Here is a 15,068-nt window from a genome sequence, read left to right on the forward strand (position 1 = left end):
ATGCAATGATTTGACCATTTCCTTTTCCATTTTAGTATATATATATATATATATATATATATATATATATATATATATATATATATATATATATATATATATGTACATATATACATACATATATATATATATATATACATATATATATTTATATATATATATATATATATATATATATATATATATATATATATATATATATATATATATACATATATACATATATATATATATATATATATATATATATATATATATATATATATATATATATATATAAACATAAATAGTTAGAAAATAGATATTTTAGTACAAAATAACTTAGTTGTTCCTTCGAATTGGGTTCTTCGCGGTATTCTGACTCAATCAAAATGTGTTCTTTGTGAGATTCTGACTTAATCAAAACTAGAAAAAATACATACAGAGATGCATCAAAGCTCTTTTGAGAAAGAATCGATGTTCTTCGTGAGAATTGTTCGCCCATCTCTGTACATAGATCATGAGAGTGAGAGATAACCTAGTAGATGAGACAACAGGAAATGGCGTAGTGGAGTGGGTTGTCGGTGGGTTATAGAGAATTTATAGGGGTGGGCCGGGTCAGAATATTGGACTGTAATTGTTATGGGCCATATACAGCAAAATAATAGGACTTGGGCTCATGTATACTTATATATACTAATATACGTACATACAAATAAATAAATAAATAAATAAATATATATATATATATATATATATATATATATATATATATATATATATATATTGAATACGTATAAATGTATATATCTTTATAATTTTTAAACGAACTTTGGTTAATATTTTGTGTTGTATTTCTAACACACGATATATATGTGTTTCAATTACAATATAATATTTTAATTAAATACTTTATATATACCTCATATAATAATTATTCAATTGTTAAACTGCTTATTTAACATCCTTATAATTAAAATTTTTTAACTCAAAATATTATTGTAATTACAATGTAACATAATATTATATTCTTTATATATAATTCTTATAATATTTTATTAACACAATATAACATGCAATTCACAAGTCATTTTTCGTGCATCGCACGATATACCTCAAATACAAGCTTAGATTTGTGTTTTTGGTGTTTGAAATTTGACCACATCATGTTTGAATCCCCAGATCTGTTGATGTAGCAGACATGCATGTTCCGATTACAAAGATCTATGAAAAACATAGATTAAATCAAACATGTGATTAGTTTAAATGTAATAGAAGTGATTTTGTTATAAACAGATCTAGAAACTCTTACCTATACATCCACACAAGAAGAAATACATGAAGCAATATGAAGAAATAAATGAATTTTCTCAGATAGAACTTTCAAATCGGAAAAACAAAAAAAAAAAAAAGTGAAACCCATTTGCGATTATTCAAGGAGTCGCACAAATTACTCAGTGAAAAGTTATGGGTCTTGCAATAAAATTAAAAATCGATGCAATAGAGAAGCTAACTAATTTTTTGCAAAGCTTTATATATATATATATATATATATATATATATATATATATATATATATATATATATATATATATATATATATATATATAATGGTTTATGTGTCAAAATCTTTTTATTTTAATAATTTTATTAATTTTAATAATATATGTAATATAATGGTAGTTTGTGTGTTAAAAACATCTTTAAAATTGAATTTATTAGAATCATTAATATTATTTACCATGAGTCCGTTACTAATTCAATCACTAATATTATTTATCAATTATCATGAAGTGTTTAATAACGTGTAACACTTGGACATGTACACATTATACAATGTCAAATTTTGTTTAAAAAAAAAAAAAAATTGTTATTCATGCTTCTTTTTCGTAAAACTTTAAACACCATTATTATAGTTCGTAGCTAATAAATAAAAACATTTATTTATCTATTATAACAATACAAATAAATCTTTAATATTTAGTCGTGCATCGCACGGGACAATACTAGTTGTAGTAGTAGTAGTAATAATAATAATAATAATAATAATAATAATAATAATAATAATAATAATAATAATAATAATAATAATAATAATAATAATAATAATAATAATAATAATAATGATGATGATGTTATTACCTTAAATAAATAAATTATTATACTTTTCTTTTGAATTAGTATTTTCTACCTATAAATACAAGGGCTTCTTCAATCACAGAATCTCAGGCTCATCTCTCTGCTTTATTTTCGTATGAATTTTCTACCTTTTTCTAACTATATTCTCACGTACTTCAATATGTTTTGCATTTTATATCGTCTGGTATGAGCTTGAAGATATTTAAGGAGGCTCTGCTTCAACAAAAGGAAATTGAGGAGGAGAGTCTTGGTAACAGAACCCTAATGGTTTAGTTTTTATGGAAGATTGTAGAGATGCGATCGAGGATGATAACAATTAGGGCTGGGCACTTCGAGTTTCGGTTCGGTTTCGGTTTTTTGGTTTTAAAAAATTAAACCATTCGGTTTAAAATAGAGTTTGGTTTCGGTTTGAAAAGTTCGGTTTCAGTTCGGTTTTGGTAGAAGTCCACTAAATAAACGTTTCCTTTTTTACTTGCCCGATTGTTCAATTGGCTCACTTGGAGTGCCACTTGAAGTGTTTTGTTGATGAAAATATAAAGAATCATCCATCTATAGTTAATATTTGAAAACTAAGAATTATTAAAATGCCAAATGTTGAGACTTACGACTTAGAGTTGAGATCTGAAGACTTGAGGAGTTAAAATTATTAATTATTATAATATGTATATATAATAATAGCATTTTGTACGAGTGATGCGCGAAAATTTATGCCCAACATTAAAAAATTGATAAATGCAAATAATTACAAATTATAGTTCAAATTATATTTCGCAAAATCCTTAAATTAGTAAATTTTAATCATCGTATTTGAAAACTATAGAGATTAACAAAATTGATATTTTGTTTATTAATAATGTAAACAATTTTGATGTAATTTATACTTTGTTTTTACAATAAATAAATAAAATATATATAATACTAACTAGTAACCGGTCACATATATTGGTGCGTGTGCGTGCCTATATATATATAAACACATATATGATTTACTATTCATAAAAATTTAATTAAAATATAATGAACAATTGAACTAATTATATAATGATTTTAATAAAATGATAATTAAAGAATAGGAAAAAGATATCATAGATAATTAGATATAGGTGTATGATAATAATGATAGAATTATGAAACTTTTAGAATTAAATAATAACGGTGTTATAACGGTATAAGGGTATTTTAGTCTAACAATAATGTAATAGGGATAATTTTGTCTATTACAATTGAAGTTTACAACATTTAATAAAACAATATATACATTTATATTAACATACAAATGTAAATATTAACACAAATATGCCTTTAGCTTAATGGGTAAAGTTCTTAACTTCAAACTTGGTGGTAGAGTGTTTGTTTAACCTATTAAAAATTTAGCTATATTTGATTTTTTCTAAATTTTTGTAAAATACAAATATAATGATTATTTAAAAAGAAGAAATAAATAACAAATACAATTTCAGATTTTGTGTTACTCCATTCACATATTAGTATAAATAATAAAAAAAAGTAATAAAATAAAATACAAAGGAAATAAAAAAATTTAACCAAAAATTACTTTTAATCACAAAGTAATTGCACCCCTAAAATGCACTTGCTCCTTCCGAATGTCATGCAGTTTCACAGTGTCCCCTTCTCCTTGGAAGCCATTCCAGGTTGTGTAAATAAATGATGTGTGTGGGAGTCATTCAAACTATATTTAATTAGAGAAACCTCCCAAAAAAAATTCACGTTGTACTCAACCCGAATAAAAAAATGCTGGCAATGGCACAATCATAAGGATCAAAGGAACAATGAAAGACCTAGAAATCCAGACATCATTGATGTACAGAACGGTGATGACAGACTCAGAAATAGGAATATCATTATGAATGAAAACGGAGATTTTCTTGACAACCGAATTTAGTTTAAGGAGAAGTTTACTCTTAGTACAAATGTCTCCGCAATGGATTGTGTATGGTCATATAGAGTATATTTATACACCATGGATGAGTTCAAAATGGTACAATATTGAAATAATAAAATGGTAAGAGATCTCAAGAAAGGTAAAACTTTAAAATTTTCATTTAATACAAAAAATGTTATAATTCTCGAAAATATATATCTTTAAATTTAGACAAAAATTAAAAATGAAATCATAAACAATTTTAATAATTGACTATTTCATTTGTATGTCTCTTGAAAAATGATGGGCATGACCACGTTGACTCATTGTGAAATATAGTAATTAAAGAATTACCATTAAAATTAGTATAGTAATGAAAGAATTACCATTTGTATGTTGACATTTCCCCCCGTATATTACCATTCAAATTAGAAAATGCCATTCAAATGTTTGATACCAAAAAATATACTATATAAACACGAAATATGCATATGTGGTAAATATGCAATGTAATATATATATATATATATATATATATATATATATATATATATATATATATATATATATGTCCCTAAGTTTTGGAGAAAAAACTTGGCTGGGAGAATTTTAATTATATATAGATATATAGACATAGATTATTCTCATAATTTTTCTTTCCTTTTGTGTTATTATTAAGGTAATTTTATAAAAATGTATTTAAATATTGGAAGAGAACAAATGTTATAATTAATGAAATTATTATAGTAATTCTCACAATATTTGGTAATTATAATTAATATAATTAATGAAATTTAGAAATATATGATTTCTTTCGTAGAAATATTTGTGAAAATTTCATTAAATTATAATTAATAAAATATGAAATATAATTAAACAAATGAAATTATAAAATAAACAAAACATGAATATTTATAATTTTTTTAAATATACATACATACACTTTTTAAATTTCTAAATATAATTTTTTAAGTATAAATCTATCCATATAAATTATAATTAATGAAATTATATTATAGAAATTTCCTATATACATATTAATAAATATTATATGTATATACAAAGTATTATACAATCATATAAGTATATGCGTCTGATTAGAATTTTTATTTATTCAACAAAATTTAGAATTTACATTTTTTACTGATTTCTAAGTACAATTCTCTTAATTATTATTATTCATATTTTTAGAATTATAATATATATGAAATACAATTTGGAATAAATCAACTTAATTATATGATTTTTTTTATAAATTTATCTAAATATGTACATGATTAGAGATTATATTAACCATACAAAATTTTAATTTTAATTTTGTATGTTATGAAAATAGATACTTGACCAAATATATAAAAGTCCAACTATATTATTATATTTTACATTTTAACATCTTTTTATTTTTTCTATTTTAATTTTTAAATTCATAATAACAAAAAAAAATCCGTAAAATGCATGGACAAAACACTATATTTAAAAAAAATACAATTTGATACATGTAAGAAATTAATTAGTATAATATCATTTATGTTTATAATAATTAAATAATAAAATAAATAATTCAAATATGTAAATCAATGATTTCAATGTGAAATTAATATACAGTTACAAATAAATATAGCATGATTACAATTACTTTAATTAGTTTTAATTCTCTTAATGATATGACTTTTCTTTATCAGTTTTTTATGGGGACTAAGGGAGTGTTTGGGTTGCTGGAAATTTTTTTTTTTAAAAAAAAATACTTACTAATAAAAAATAATTTTAAAATATTTTTTAACCCCTCATAACATGTGTAAATCTTATATTTTCTAAAAATACAATTTGATAAATATCATAAATTAATTAGTACAATATCCTTTCTATTTATAAATTATAATAATTAAAAAAAAAATTTAATATGTGAACCAATGATTTCAAAATGAAATTAATATACAGTTACAATTAAATATAGAATGATTAGATTTACTTTAATTAGTTTTAATTTTCTTAATGAAATGACTTTTCTTTATCAGTATTTTATGGGAGGCTAAGGGAGTGTTTGGATTGCTGAAAAATATTTTAAAATAAAAATACATACTAATAAAAAATAATTTTAAAATATTTTTTTACCCCTCATAAAATGTTTAAATGTTATATTTTCTAAAAAATACAATTTGATAAATATCGTAATTTCTGTTTATAATAGTTAAAGAAAAAAATAAATAATTCAAAGATGTGAACCAATAATTTCAAAATGAAATTAATATACAGTTACAAATAAATATAGAATGATTAGATTTACTTTAATTACTTTTAATTTTCTTAATGAAATGACTTATTTTTCAGTTTTTTATTAGAGACTAAGGGAGTGTTTGGGCAGTCGTTATATCGTGCACCGCGGTGCATAATCTATTATGCACCGGGCGTCAAAACGACGTCATTTCTGCAGTTATATTATCAAATGAAACTGCAGTTATATCAAAATGATACTGTAGTTGTGGTGAAATAAAACTACAATATATACAAAATGAAACTGAATAACATTTCACATATTTGAGTGTATATTGTACAATGAAGCTGTAATTATATAGAAATGATCATGTAGTTGTGTTTTAATGAAACTATAGTGTATATAAAATAAAATTAAATAACATTTTCACATATTTGAGTGTATAAATATTGAATGAAACTGTAGTTGTGTTGAACTGAAACTACAATGTATAGAAAATGAAACTGAAGAACATAGTTATTTTTTGCGAAGATTCTGTTTCTTTTTATTAAATAAAACGACGTCGTTTTGATGCATGGTGCATAATCGATTATGCACCGCAGTGCACGATATAATTTGGCGTGTTTGGATTGTTGAAAAATATTTTTTAAAAAAAAAATACTTACTAATAAAAAATAATTTTAAAATATTTTTTAAAGACATTTCGGTTTTTTGGTTTTAAAAAATTAAACCATTCGGTTTAAAATAGAGTTTGGTTTCGGTTTGAAAAGTTCGGTTTCAGTTCGGTTTTGGTAGAAGTCCACTAAATAAACGTTTCCTTTTTTACTTGCCCGATTGTTCAATTGGCTCACTTAGAGTGCCACTTGAAGTGTTTTGTTGATGAAAATATAAAGAATCATCCATACTAAATCAAACACATAAAATAAAACCGAAAGAGTACTTATAAAGTACTCCGTAATATAGGAGTATTATTACAGCTGTATGGAAAAATATTACACGTTTACCCCACTTATTACCTTTTTTTTTTCTTTTCTTGGGCACAAAAAATTGCGTAATGTTTTTCCATACAGCTCTATTTTTTTTCGATATTTCTAAAAAAAGGTAGAGATCAAACACGTGATATGTTACCTTAAAGTTACGTATTGCTATTTGCTTGCTCAACTACAAAACTTTTTGAATGGAAAATTCTACCTACCTTTGCTATTTTTTTCCTAAAAAAAAAAAAAAAAAAAAAAAAACTACAAAACTTTTTGAATGACATGTATGCCTACGACACAATACAAAATCTCCCACCAGGCAAAGGTAGGTAGAAAATAAATAATTTTGTTGTTCCCAAAACGTTGAATCCCCAATTCTAAGAGCCCCACACTATAGTCCGACAGAGCATATGGGAGAATGTAAATCATGGTAACTCAACTGAATAGGGGTTAGAACTTTGTTCACGCATAAAGAGCCCCTTCACTTTGAAAGGTTGCTCTTACACTATCACTGGTGAAACTCAATATCGAGTCATTGTTTCCAAACTTCACCCATGTGATTAACTGAACTGCCATGCGGTAATCACACAGACACTAGAGTACATGAATATGGCATGAATCACCATTGAAAAAAAAAAAAAAAAAGCAACCAAAAGAAGAATCTTTATCTTGAAAGTGACCAACACTCTTTACTTTAAACTGATGCTGATCACATTGAGACAACTTATATCACGGCAACAAAAACAAGGACAATTTGATTGGTCCAGCTTACTATATTTCTTGACTATGTTTGCAAAAGGAATGTGATACCAGATTCCTAAGAGCTTCACATCATCATCCCTTGTAAGCAAAGATCCCCTCCCTGGCAATTTTGTAATTTCCTACTATCATCCTCTCATGGTACTTCCCTCCTATGTGTCATGGGGATGACATTTCCCTCCCCAATTTCATGGCTTTTTTTCTCTTTAAGGTAATTTTATCCCCATACCAAGAAAATCAAATATACATTACCAATGGCAAAAGTTTTACCTTAGTCAACCAACCACAACAATGCACCACATAAAGCGGAATACATGCAATATTACTCTATGACCGATAACTACTATCTGACTTGTTGAACATCATATATATAAATAATAGATATGCAATTCAACTACCAACTTAGGCATTCCGTCTCATGTAAACTATTAAGTCTAAGATTCAATGCACTATGCGGATCAACATGAAACTCTTCCTGCTTGAAGAGTTACTTGTGACAACAAAAGAGGTTGGAATTTGATTTTTGCATTTGTCATCTGAACTTTGATCAGTGAACAAACAAGAATAAGGCTGTGAACATTTATTCTAATGAAATGCCAACACTAGTCGTATATACCTCTGTTCACAAACACGATGTGCCATGTGCGACAAGATGTGGGTGGTGAGATTGTGAGCAGCAGTCTCAGAATCACATACCCCTTTAGAGCATAGCACATCTAACTTCAAAACCACATAGAGTGCTACTGGAAAAGGAAACTGAACCAACACTATAGAATTCTTATTGTAGAGTTACAAATTTTGTTCTGAAACATTACACCGTAACTGTGAAGAGCTATTACCTAATAAATATCAAAAGCATGATGATGATTTACATCCATATAGGTGCCTGACATAATTCAGGAAGCTTGACAAACCACTCGTTTGTACAGTTTGGGACAACCAACACAATCCCGGTCTTAAAAATTAGGTAGCAAAGGCATTCAATGATAGAACGGATTCTTGAATGAAAGTCATAAATCTATATAGACCAAATGAGCAACTTGTGACAGAATGCATAAAATAACATGCATATGAAAGAGGCATAAATTCCCAGCAACGCTTCAACTATTATTCAAAAATTGATCATCCAATATGCCATAGTAATCACAATTTTAGCTTAAAAGTGTCATACTTGGCAAAGAAATTACCATACCAAAAAATTTCAAGAGTCAAGTTAACAGCAACATCGGATGGAAGCAAATGTTTATTAGAAACATACACAAAGGTCATTGCATCAGAAATTGCAGAACTCCATTCTATACCCAATTCTAAAGTTGGTGCAAATACTATTTCACATATCTTTGTGCATTTAAAGATATCCTTGTACTTACAACTAGACACCTATGTTTGCTACATATATATAGTATTACCCGCATCTCAATGAATAACAGGAAGGATAAAACAAAGTTTTCCAGAAATGACCTGCATTCAATGGAAGACAAAAATAAGCAATTTTTTTTTGCCATGAATTCTGCAGATTTATTGATGCACAACAAGCAAATCAAGAAAGGTATCACAATTATCATATGAGCAATAGTTAATAACTTGGCCAACCAAATCTGCAAACCACAAGAGCAAGATAAATAAAACTGTTAATTTTTTTACCAGAAACAAAAAGATAATGAGTAAACTAACCTATCTCAAAGAAGGTACTCCATACAGGGTTGACTTAGTAAATCTTGATGAACTAAAATCTAGCCATAAAAATTCTAGCAATCTTATAACAAAAAACTATCATTATCATATCTATAGCCAAAATGATTAAAAATGAAGTTTCAACCAAACTCCTATAACCCTTTTTCATATACACAACAATTCCATACCTCACAAAGAAAAAAAAAAACTACACAATTTGTTCTTTAAACATCAATACCAAAGCCCCCACCAAAAAAAAAGCATTAAAAGGGAAGTAAAAAACTAGAAACATGAAATATGTAGGCAAGCAAAGAGGGGTAAAGCGCTGGATGCAGAGGTTTATCGATCGATTCCTGTTACGCTAATTTATCCTTTGAGTTTTGAGTTTCAGGAACAGATCGATTAACCGCTGCCTCCAGTGTCTCAACCATCCCCACCAAACACCAAAAAAAAAAAAAAAAAAAAAAAAAAAGAGCAAAAACTTAAAACCATAGAAAAGCAATGGAGCTGATCTCAAAACACTCGCATATCAACTCAGATCTGAACTCACATTACAGCCAATAGATCCCTAACAAATACATATATCCATCACCGCAAAAGTCCGGAATACATCTCTCATATATTATACATATACGCCAAAATACGGAAGCTCTGGTATACAGAACTGTATAGTTTCATGATATCGGCTATGGAGTACGGATTGGCAGAATCTACAAGCTTATATTTGGGTGAAGCGATCAAAGAGAGAGATGAAAACAAGGGGAAATTTAGGCAAGGCGTTAGGTTCTGTGGGTTATGGAATCCGGTAAGACCTGTCGCGTAAATATAGACACGAGCCGTGGAGAAACTGTTATCTTTTAAACAAAAAAATTTTGTTCTAAATTTTAGTTGCCTGCTAATCTATATGTATTAATTAATACGGAGTCTAAAATAAGGATCACATGAAAACTCGTGAAATGACTTAAATATTCATTTCTGGTGAATAGAAAAAAAAAAGTATAATTTGATGTAAATTTCTTCTTAATTTTTAGTCAAAACATTTTTTGAATTTTTTTTAGGAAAAATGACATTTTTTCTGCCTTAAGTGTATGTTTTTCTCTTGAAATGTTAAATAGACATATTTACCCTTAAAATAAATATTTCATTTATTTTTTTCTTCACAAATTATGACAACAATTTGGTTCAAACCAAACAGACACTATAGCAACCAAACCGAAATATTCTAATTATAATTTAGAATCGAAACCCGATATTTAGAGTTTATTAAAATTGTGAACCGGGACGGCCGGTTCATAATCTGAACTGTAAAAAATAAAATACATTTATTGTTGAATTTAGACTATTTTAAAATAACAAATAAAATTTTAAAATAAAGACGGTTCAAAATCGCGAACCGGATCCGGAACCACCGGTTCACGGTTCAGGATCCAGTTTTTTCGATTCATAATTTTAATAAACTGAAATCCAAATATTGGTTTCTGGATCTGAATCATAACCGGAAACTTTTAATTCGATTGCTATAGTGTCCGGTTCAATTCGAATCGAATCGTGGTCATCCCTACACATACGCAATAATTTGTTGGTGAAGAAAAATAAATAAAATGTGTATTTTAAAGGTAGAAATGTCAATTTAATATATTAGGGGGAAAAACCGCCACTCTTAAAATAATTGAGGGGGCTAATGTGCTTACATGAATAATTCAGGGAAAAAAATGTTATAAGTATATAACTCAGGGAAAAAAGTGTCATTTTCCCATTTTTTTAATTTTCTCCTCTTTTTTCATACTAGTTTTCGAATTATTATTACCACCATTACAACCACAAATTGTTATACCATAGACCAAGGTTCATATTGCATTGTGAACACTAATACAAAAAATATGTACTTTCAGTTAACACATTTTGTACCTACACTTAACCGTTTCTGTACATGTAAACAAATAATTTGAAAATTACTGATACATAATATGATAACTACACGTACAGAAACTATCAACTGCAAGTACAGGATGTGTCAACTACAGATATAGAATCTGACTTGATAATTGCTGACACATAATATGATAACTATAGGTACAAAAACTATAAATTGCATGTACAAAATGTGTCAACTATAGATATAGAATCTGAAGGTTATTTTTGGACCATGGTCTATAATGCAAGGTAGACCTTGGTCCATGGCATAATTTGCCCACCTCTACCCACCACACCACTACCCCCTCCACCATACTACACCACTAGTTAATAGATTCTACACCTACAATTAACTGTTTCTGTATATGTAAACAAATAACTTGATAATTGCTTATACATAATATGATAACTACATGTACAGAAACTATGAACTGCAGGTACAAAATGTGTCAACTATAAATACAGAATCTGACTTGATAATTGCTGACACATAATAATTAATATGATAGCTATACGTACAGAAACTATTAACTGTAGATACAGAATGTATCAACTATACATACAGAATTTGAAAGTTATTTTTAGATCAGGGTCTATAATGCAAAGTAGACCCTGATACATGGTATAATTTGCCCACCACACTACTTTTCTTCTTCTTCTTCTTCCCTAGTTTAATTGTCTTAATAATTATTAGATTTTATATAGTAATAGTTCAATGGTTATGTTGTGCAACCGAATGCACCATGCGCATGGTGCATACGATGCAAAACGACGTCGTTTTGACTAAAAACGCGCGTCCCACTTAAAAAAAGAAATTCAGGTTCGATTCTCGGCAACAGCATTATTGTGGATATATAGTTATGAATTTTTGGATATATAGTTATGAATTTGTGGATATATAGTTATGAATTTATGGATATTTAGTTCATTCATTGTGGATATTTAGTTCATTCATTGTAGATATTTACTTCATTCATTCACTGTGGATATATAGTTATGAATTTCTGGATATATAGTTATGAATTTGTGGATATATAGTTATGAATTTATGGATATTTAGTTCATTCATTGTGGATATTTAGTTTATTCATTGTAGATATTTTCTTCATTCATTCACTGTGGATATTTAGTTCATTCATTGTGGATTTTTACTTCATTCATTCACTGTGGATATATAGTTATGAATTTATGGATATATAGTTATGAATTTATGGATATATAAAAATGCTATTGCCGGGAATCGAACCTAATTTCTTCTTTAAGTGGGACGCGCGTTTTTTAATCAAAACGACGTCGTTTTGCATCGAATGCACCATGCGCATGATGCATTCGGTTGCACAGCATAATTTGCGGTAATAGTTTGGGAAGTAGTTTGGACAGGATGTTGCAAAAGTAAGATTTTGTTTACATTAGTATTATAGTCTACTAATTATTTTTGTAATTATTTACAATTATTATTTTTTATTCATTATGTAGATATTATTCTATAGAGTTAATTCCAGCAATAGTCCTCCGACTATTGTGATTTTCCAAATTTAGTCCTCGTCTTTTAATTTGGACGAAATAAACCCTTGACTATCATAATTGTTCCACCATTGGTCCTTTAATAACGGAAGGACCAATGGTGGGACAATTATGATAGTCAAGGGTTTATTTCGTCCAAATTAAAAGACGAGGACTAAATTTGAAAAATCACAATAGTCGGAGGACTATTGTTGGAATTAACTCTTATTCTATATATACCAGTAAAATATAACTAGATAATATCTAGATAATCAATAAATCAATAAAATATATAAATAAATAATAGGTCATAAAATATATATTTAGATATTATTTTTATGGTTATTATGTTTAAATATAGAAGGTTTTTCTTTTTGTAATTAATTATCTTGACAATGAGATATTGTTTTACTATCATGTCCAAAAGCAAATAACAAATACATTAAGAAAATAATGTTTTATTTAGTAGAGCACTGTCAATTTTTATTTTATTTTTTGACACAACAAATATATTTAGAAAAAATAAAAAAAGCAAAAGTCAATTAAATTTCGAAAATAATCTCTTAAAATATAACTCTGGCGTGGAAAATCTCTATTAAATAATGTTTTATTTAGTAGAGCACTGTCAATTTTTATTTTATTTTTTGACACAACAAATATATTTAGAAAAAAAAAAAAAAAAAAAAAGCAAAAGTCAATTAAATTTCGAAAATAATCTCTTAAAATATAACTCTGGCGTGGAAAATCTCTATTAAATTATATATGACAAACAATAACTATTGTTTAAATATAATAAATAAGTAAATACTAACTACTAGGTATAATCTGCAATTTCGGTAAAAGAAAAAGCTCGCGAAATGGTAAGAGACTAAAAATCAATGGAATGCACCAGCCGGGAATCGAACCCGGGTCCGTACCGTGGCAGGATACTATTCTACCACTAGACCACTGGTGCTGGATGTCTTAATCTTTCAGTAATATTTAAATTAATGCCATCCAAGTAATCTTTCAGTAATACTTAAATATAAATAAGTAAATAACTACTAGATATAATATGCTGATATGCAATTTCGGGAAAAGAAAGAGCTCGCAAAATGGTAAAACAATAAAACCACATGAAGCTAAGCAAAACAAGTGCTTTGCACCAGCCGAGAATCAAACCCGTGTTTGTACCATAGCAGGGTATCATTCTATCACTAGACCACTGGGGCTTGATGGGTAAAATATTTTACTTAGAAATATAAATATTTGTATCCAACTAAATGCGTATTTGGTTCACACTTTTGTCTCTCTTGAAGACTAAAACGTGTAGAATGCTGCTTTAGAGACTGAATGCTAAGTTTAAAACTCCTAAACAATCATGATTCTTAAAAGCTGAAAGAATTATTTTTAAACAAAATTAATATAGGATTTTCTAGAATTAATTGACAAACGATGGAATAGATTTTAAACAAAAAAATTCTTAGGTGATAGAAAACTTAGTGCATCTTAGATCTAATAGTGAAAAGAGTGGAATGAGAAGCAGTTTTATTGATGAAGTGAAGTCTCGAATGCAGAAGAAGAAAGGAAGCAGCCTTATATAGACTGGCAGCTCAGTAACAGAAATAACAGAATTATGAAATAAGGAAAATACAAAAAAGCCCTTGAGGCTAAACACATATGACAGGCTGATCGAATGGGTAGATGAGCTGGTGATGAGCTTGAATGAGCTGTGAATGAGCTGTTATTTTGACACCCCCCCCCCCCCCCCCCCCGTAAGCTGGAGCATGAATATCTTGAAGGCCCAGCTTAGAGTGGAAAACATCAAAGTTTGGCTTAGGCAATGCCTTGGTGAAACCATCTGCAGTTTGTTCCTTGGATGGAATGGAAAGGAGCTTTACAACACCTTCATTAACCTTTTGCTTGACCACATGGCAATCAATCTCAATGTGCTTAGTACGTTCATGGAACACATGATTTTCTCCAATGGCTATAGCAGATTGATTATCACAAAACAACACACTTGGACTGGCAGGGAGCACATTCAAAT

At 27.8% G+C, this 15,068-nt stretch overlaps 1 long non-coding RNA gene and 1 other non-coding gene across 2 annotated transcripts; both read right to left on the bottom strand.

Annotated features, from left to right (window-relative positions):
* Nucleotides 1-7,219: 7,219 nt before the first annotated feature.
* LOC109157234 lies at nucleotides 7,220-10,499 on the bottom strand. The gene is made up of 3 exons (XR_002050193.1): nucleotides 9,410-10,499; nucleotides 7,455-8,834; nucleotides 7,220-7,381 (listed from the first exon to the last, which is right to left on the bottom strand). It is a non-coding gene; the product is annotated as an uncharacterized LOC109157234 (long non-coding RNA).
* A 3,424-nt stretch (nucleotides 10,500-13,923) lies between these two features.
* TRNAG-GCC lies at nucleotides 13,924-13,994 on the bottom strand. Its single transcript has one exon. It is a non-coding gene; the product is annotated as a tRNA-Gly (tRNA).
* Nucleotides 13,995-15,068: the final 1,074 nt, after the last annotated feature.

The sequence above is a fragment of the Ipomoea nil genome, unplaced genomic scaffold (genome assembly GCF_001879475.1).
Source record: "Ipomoea nil cultivar Tokyo-kokei standard unplaced genomic scaffold, Asagao_1.1 scaffold2779, whole genome shotgun sequence".
Lineage (NCBI taxonomy): Eukaryota > Viridiplantae > Streptophyta > Magnoliopsida > Solanales > Convolvulaceae > Ipomoea > Ipomoea nil.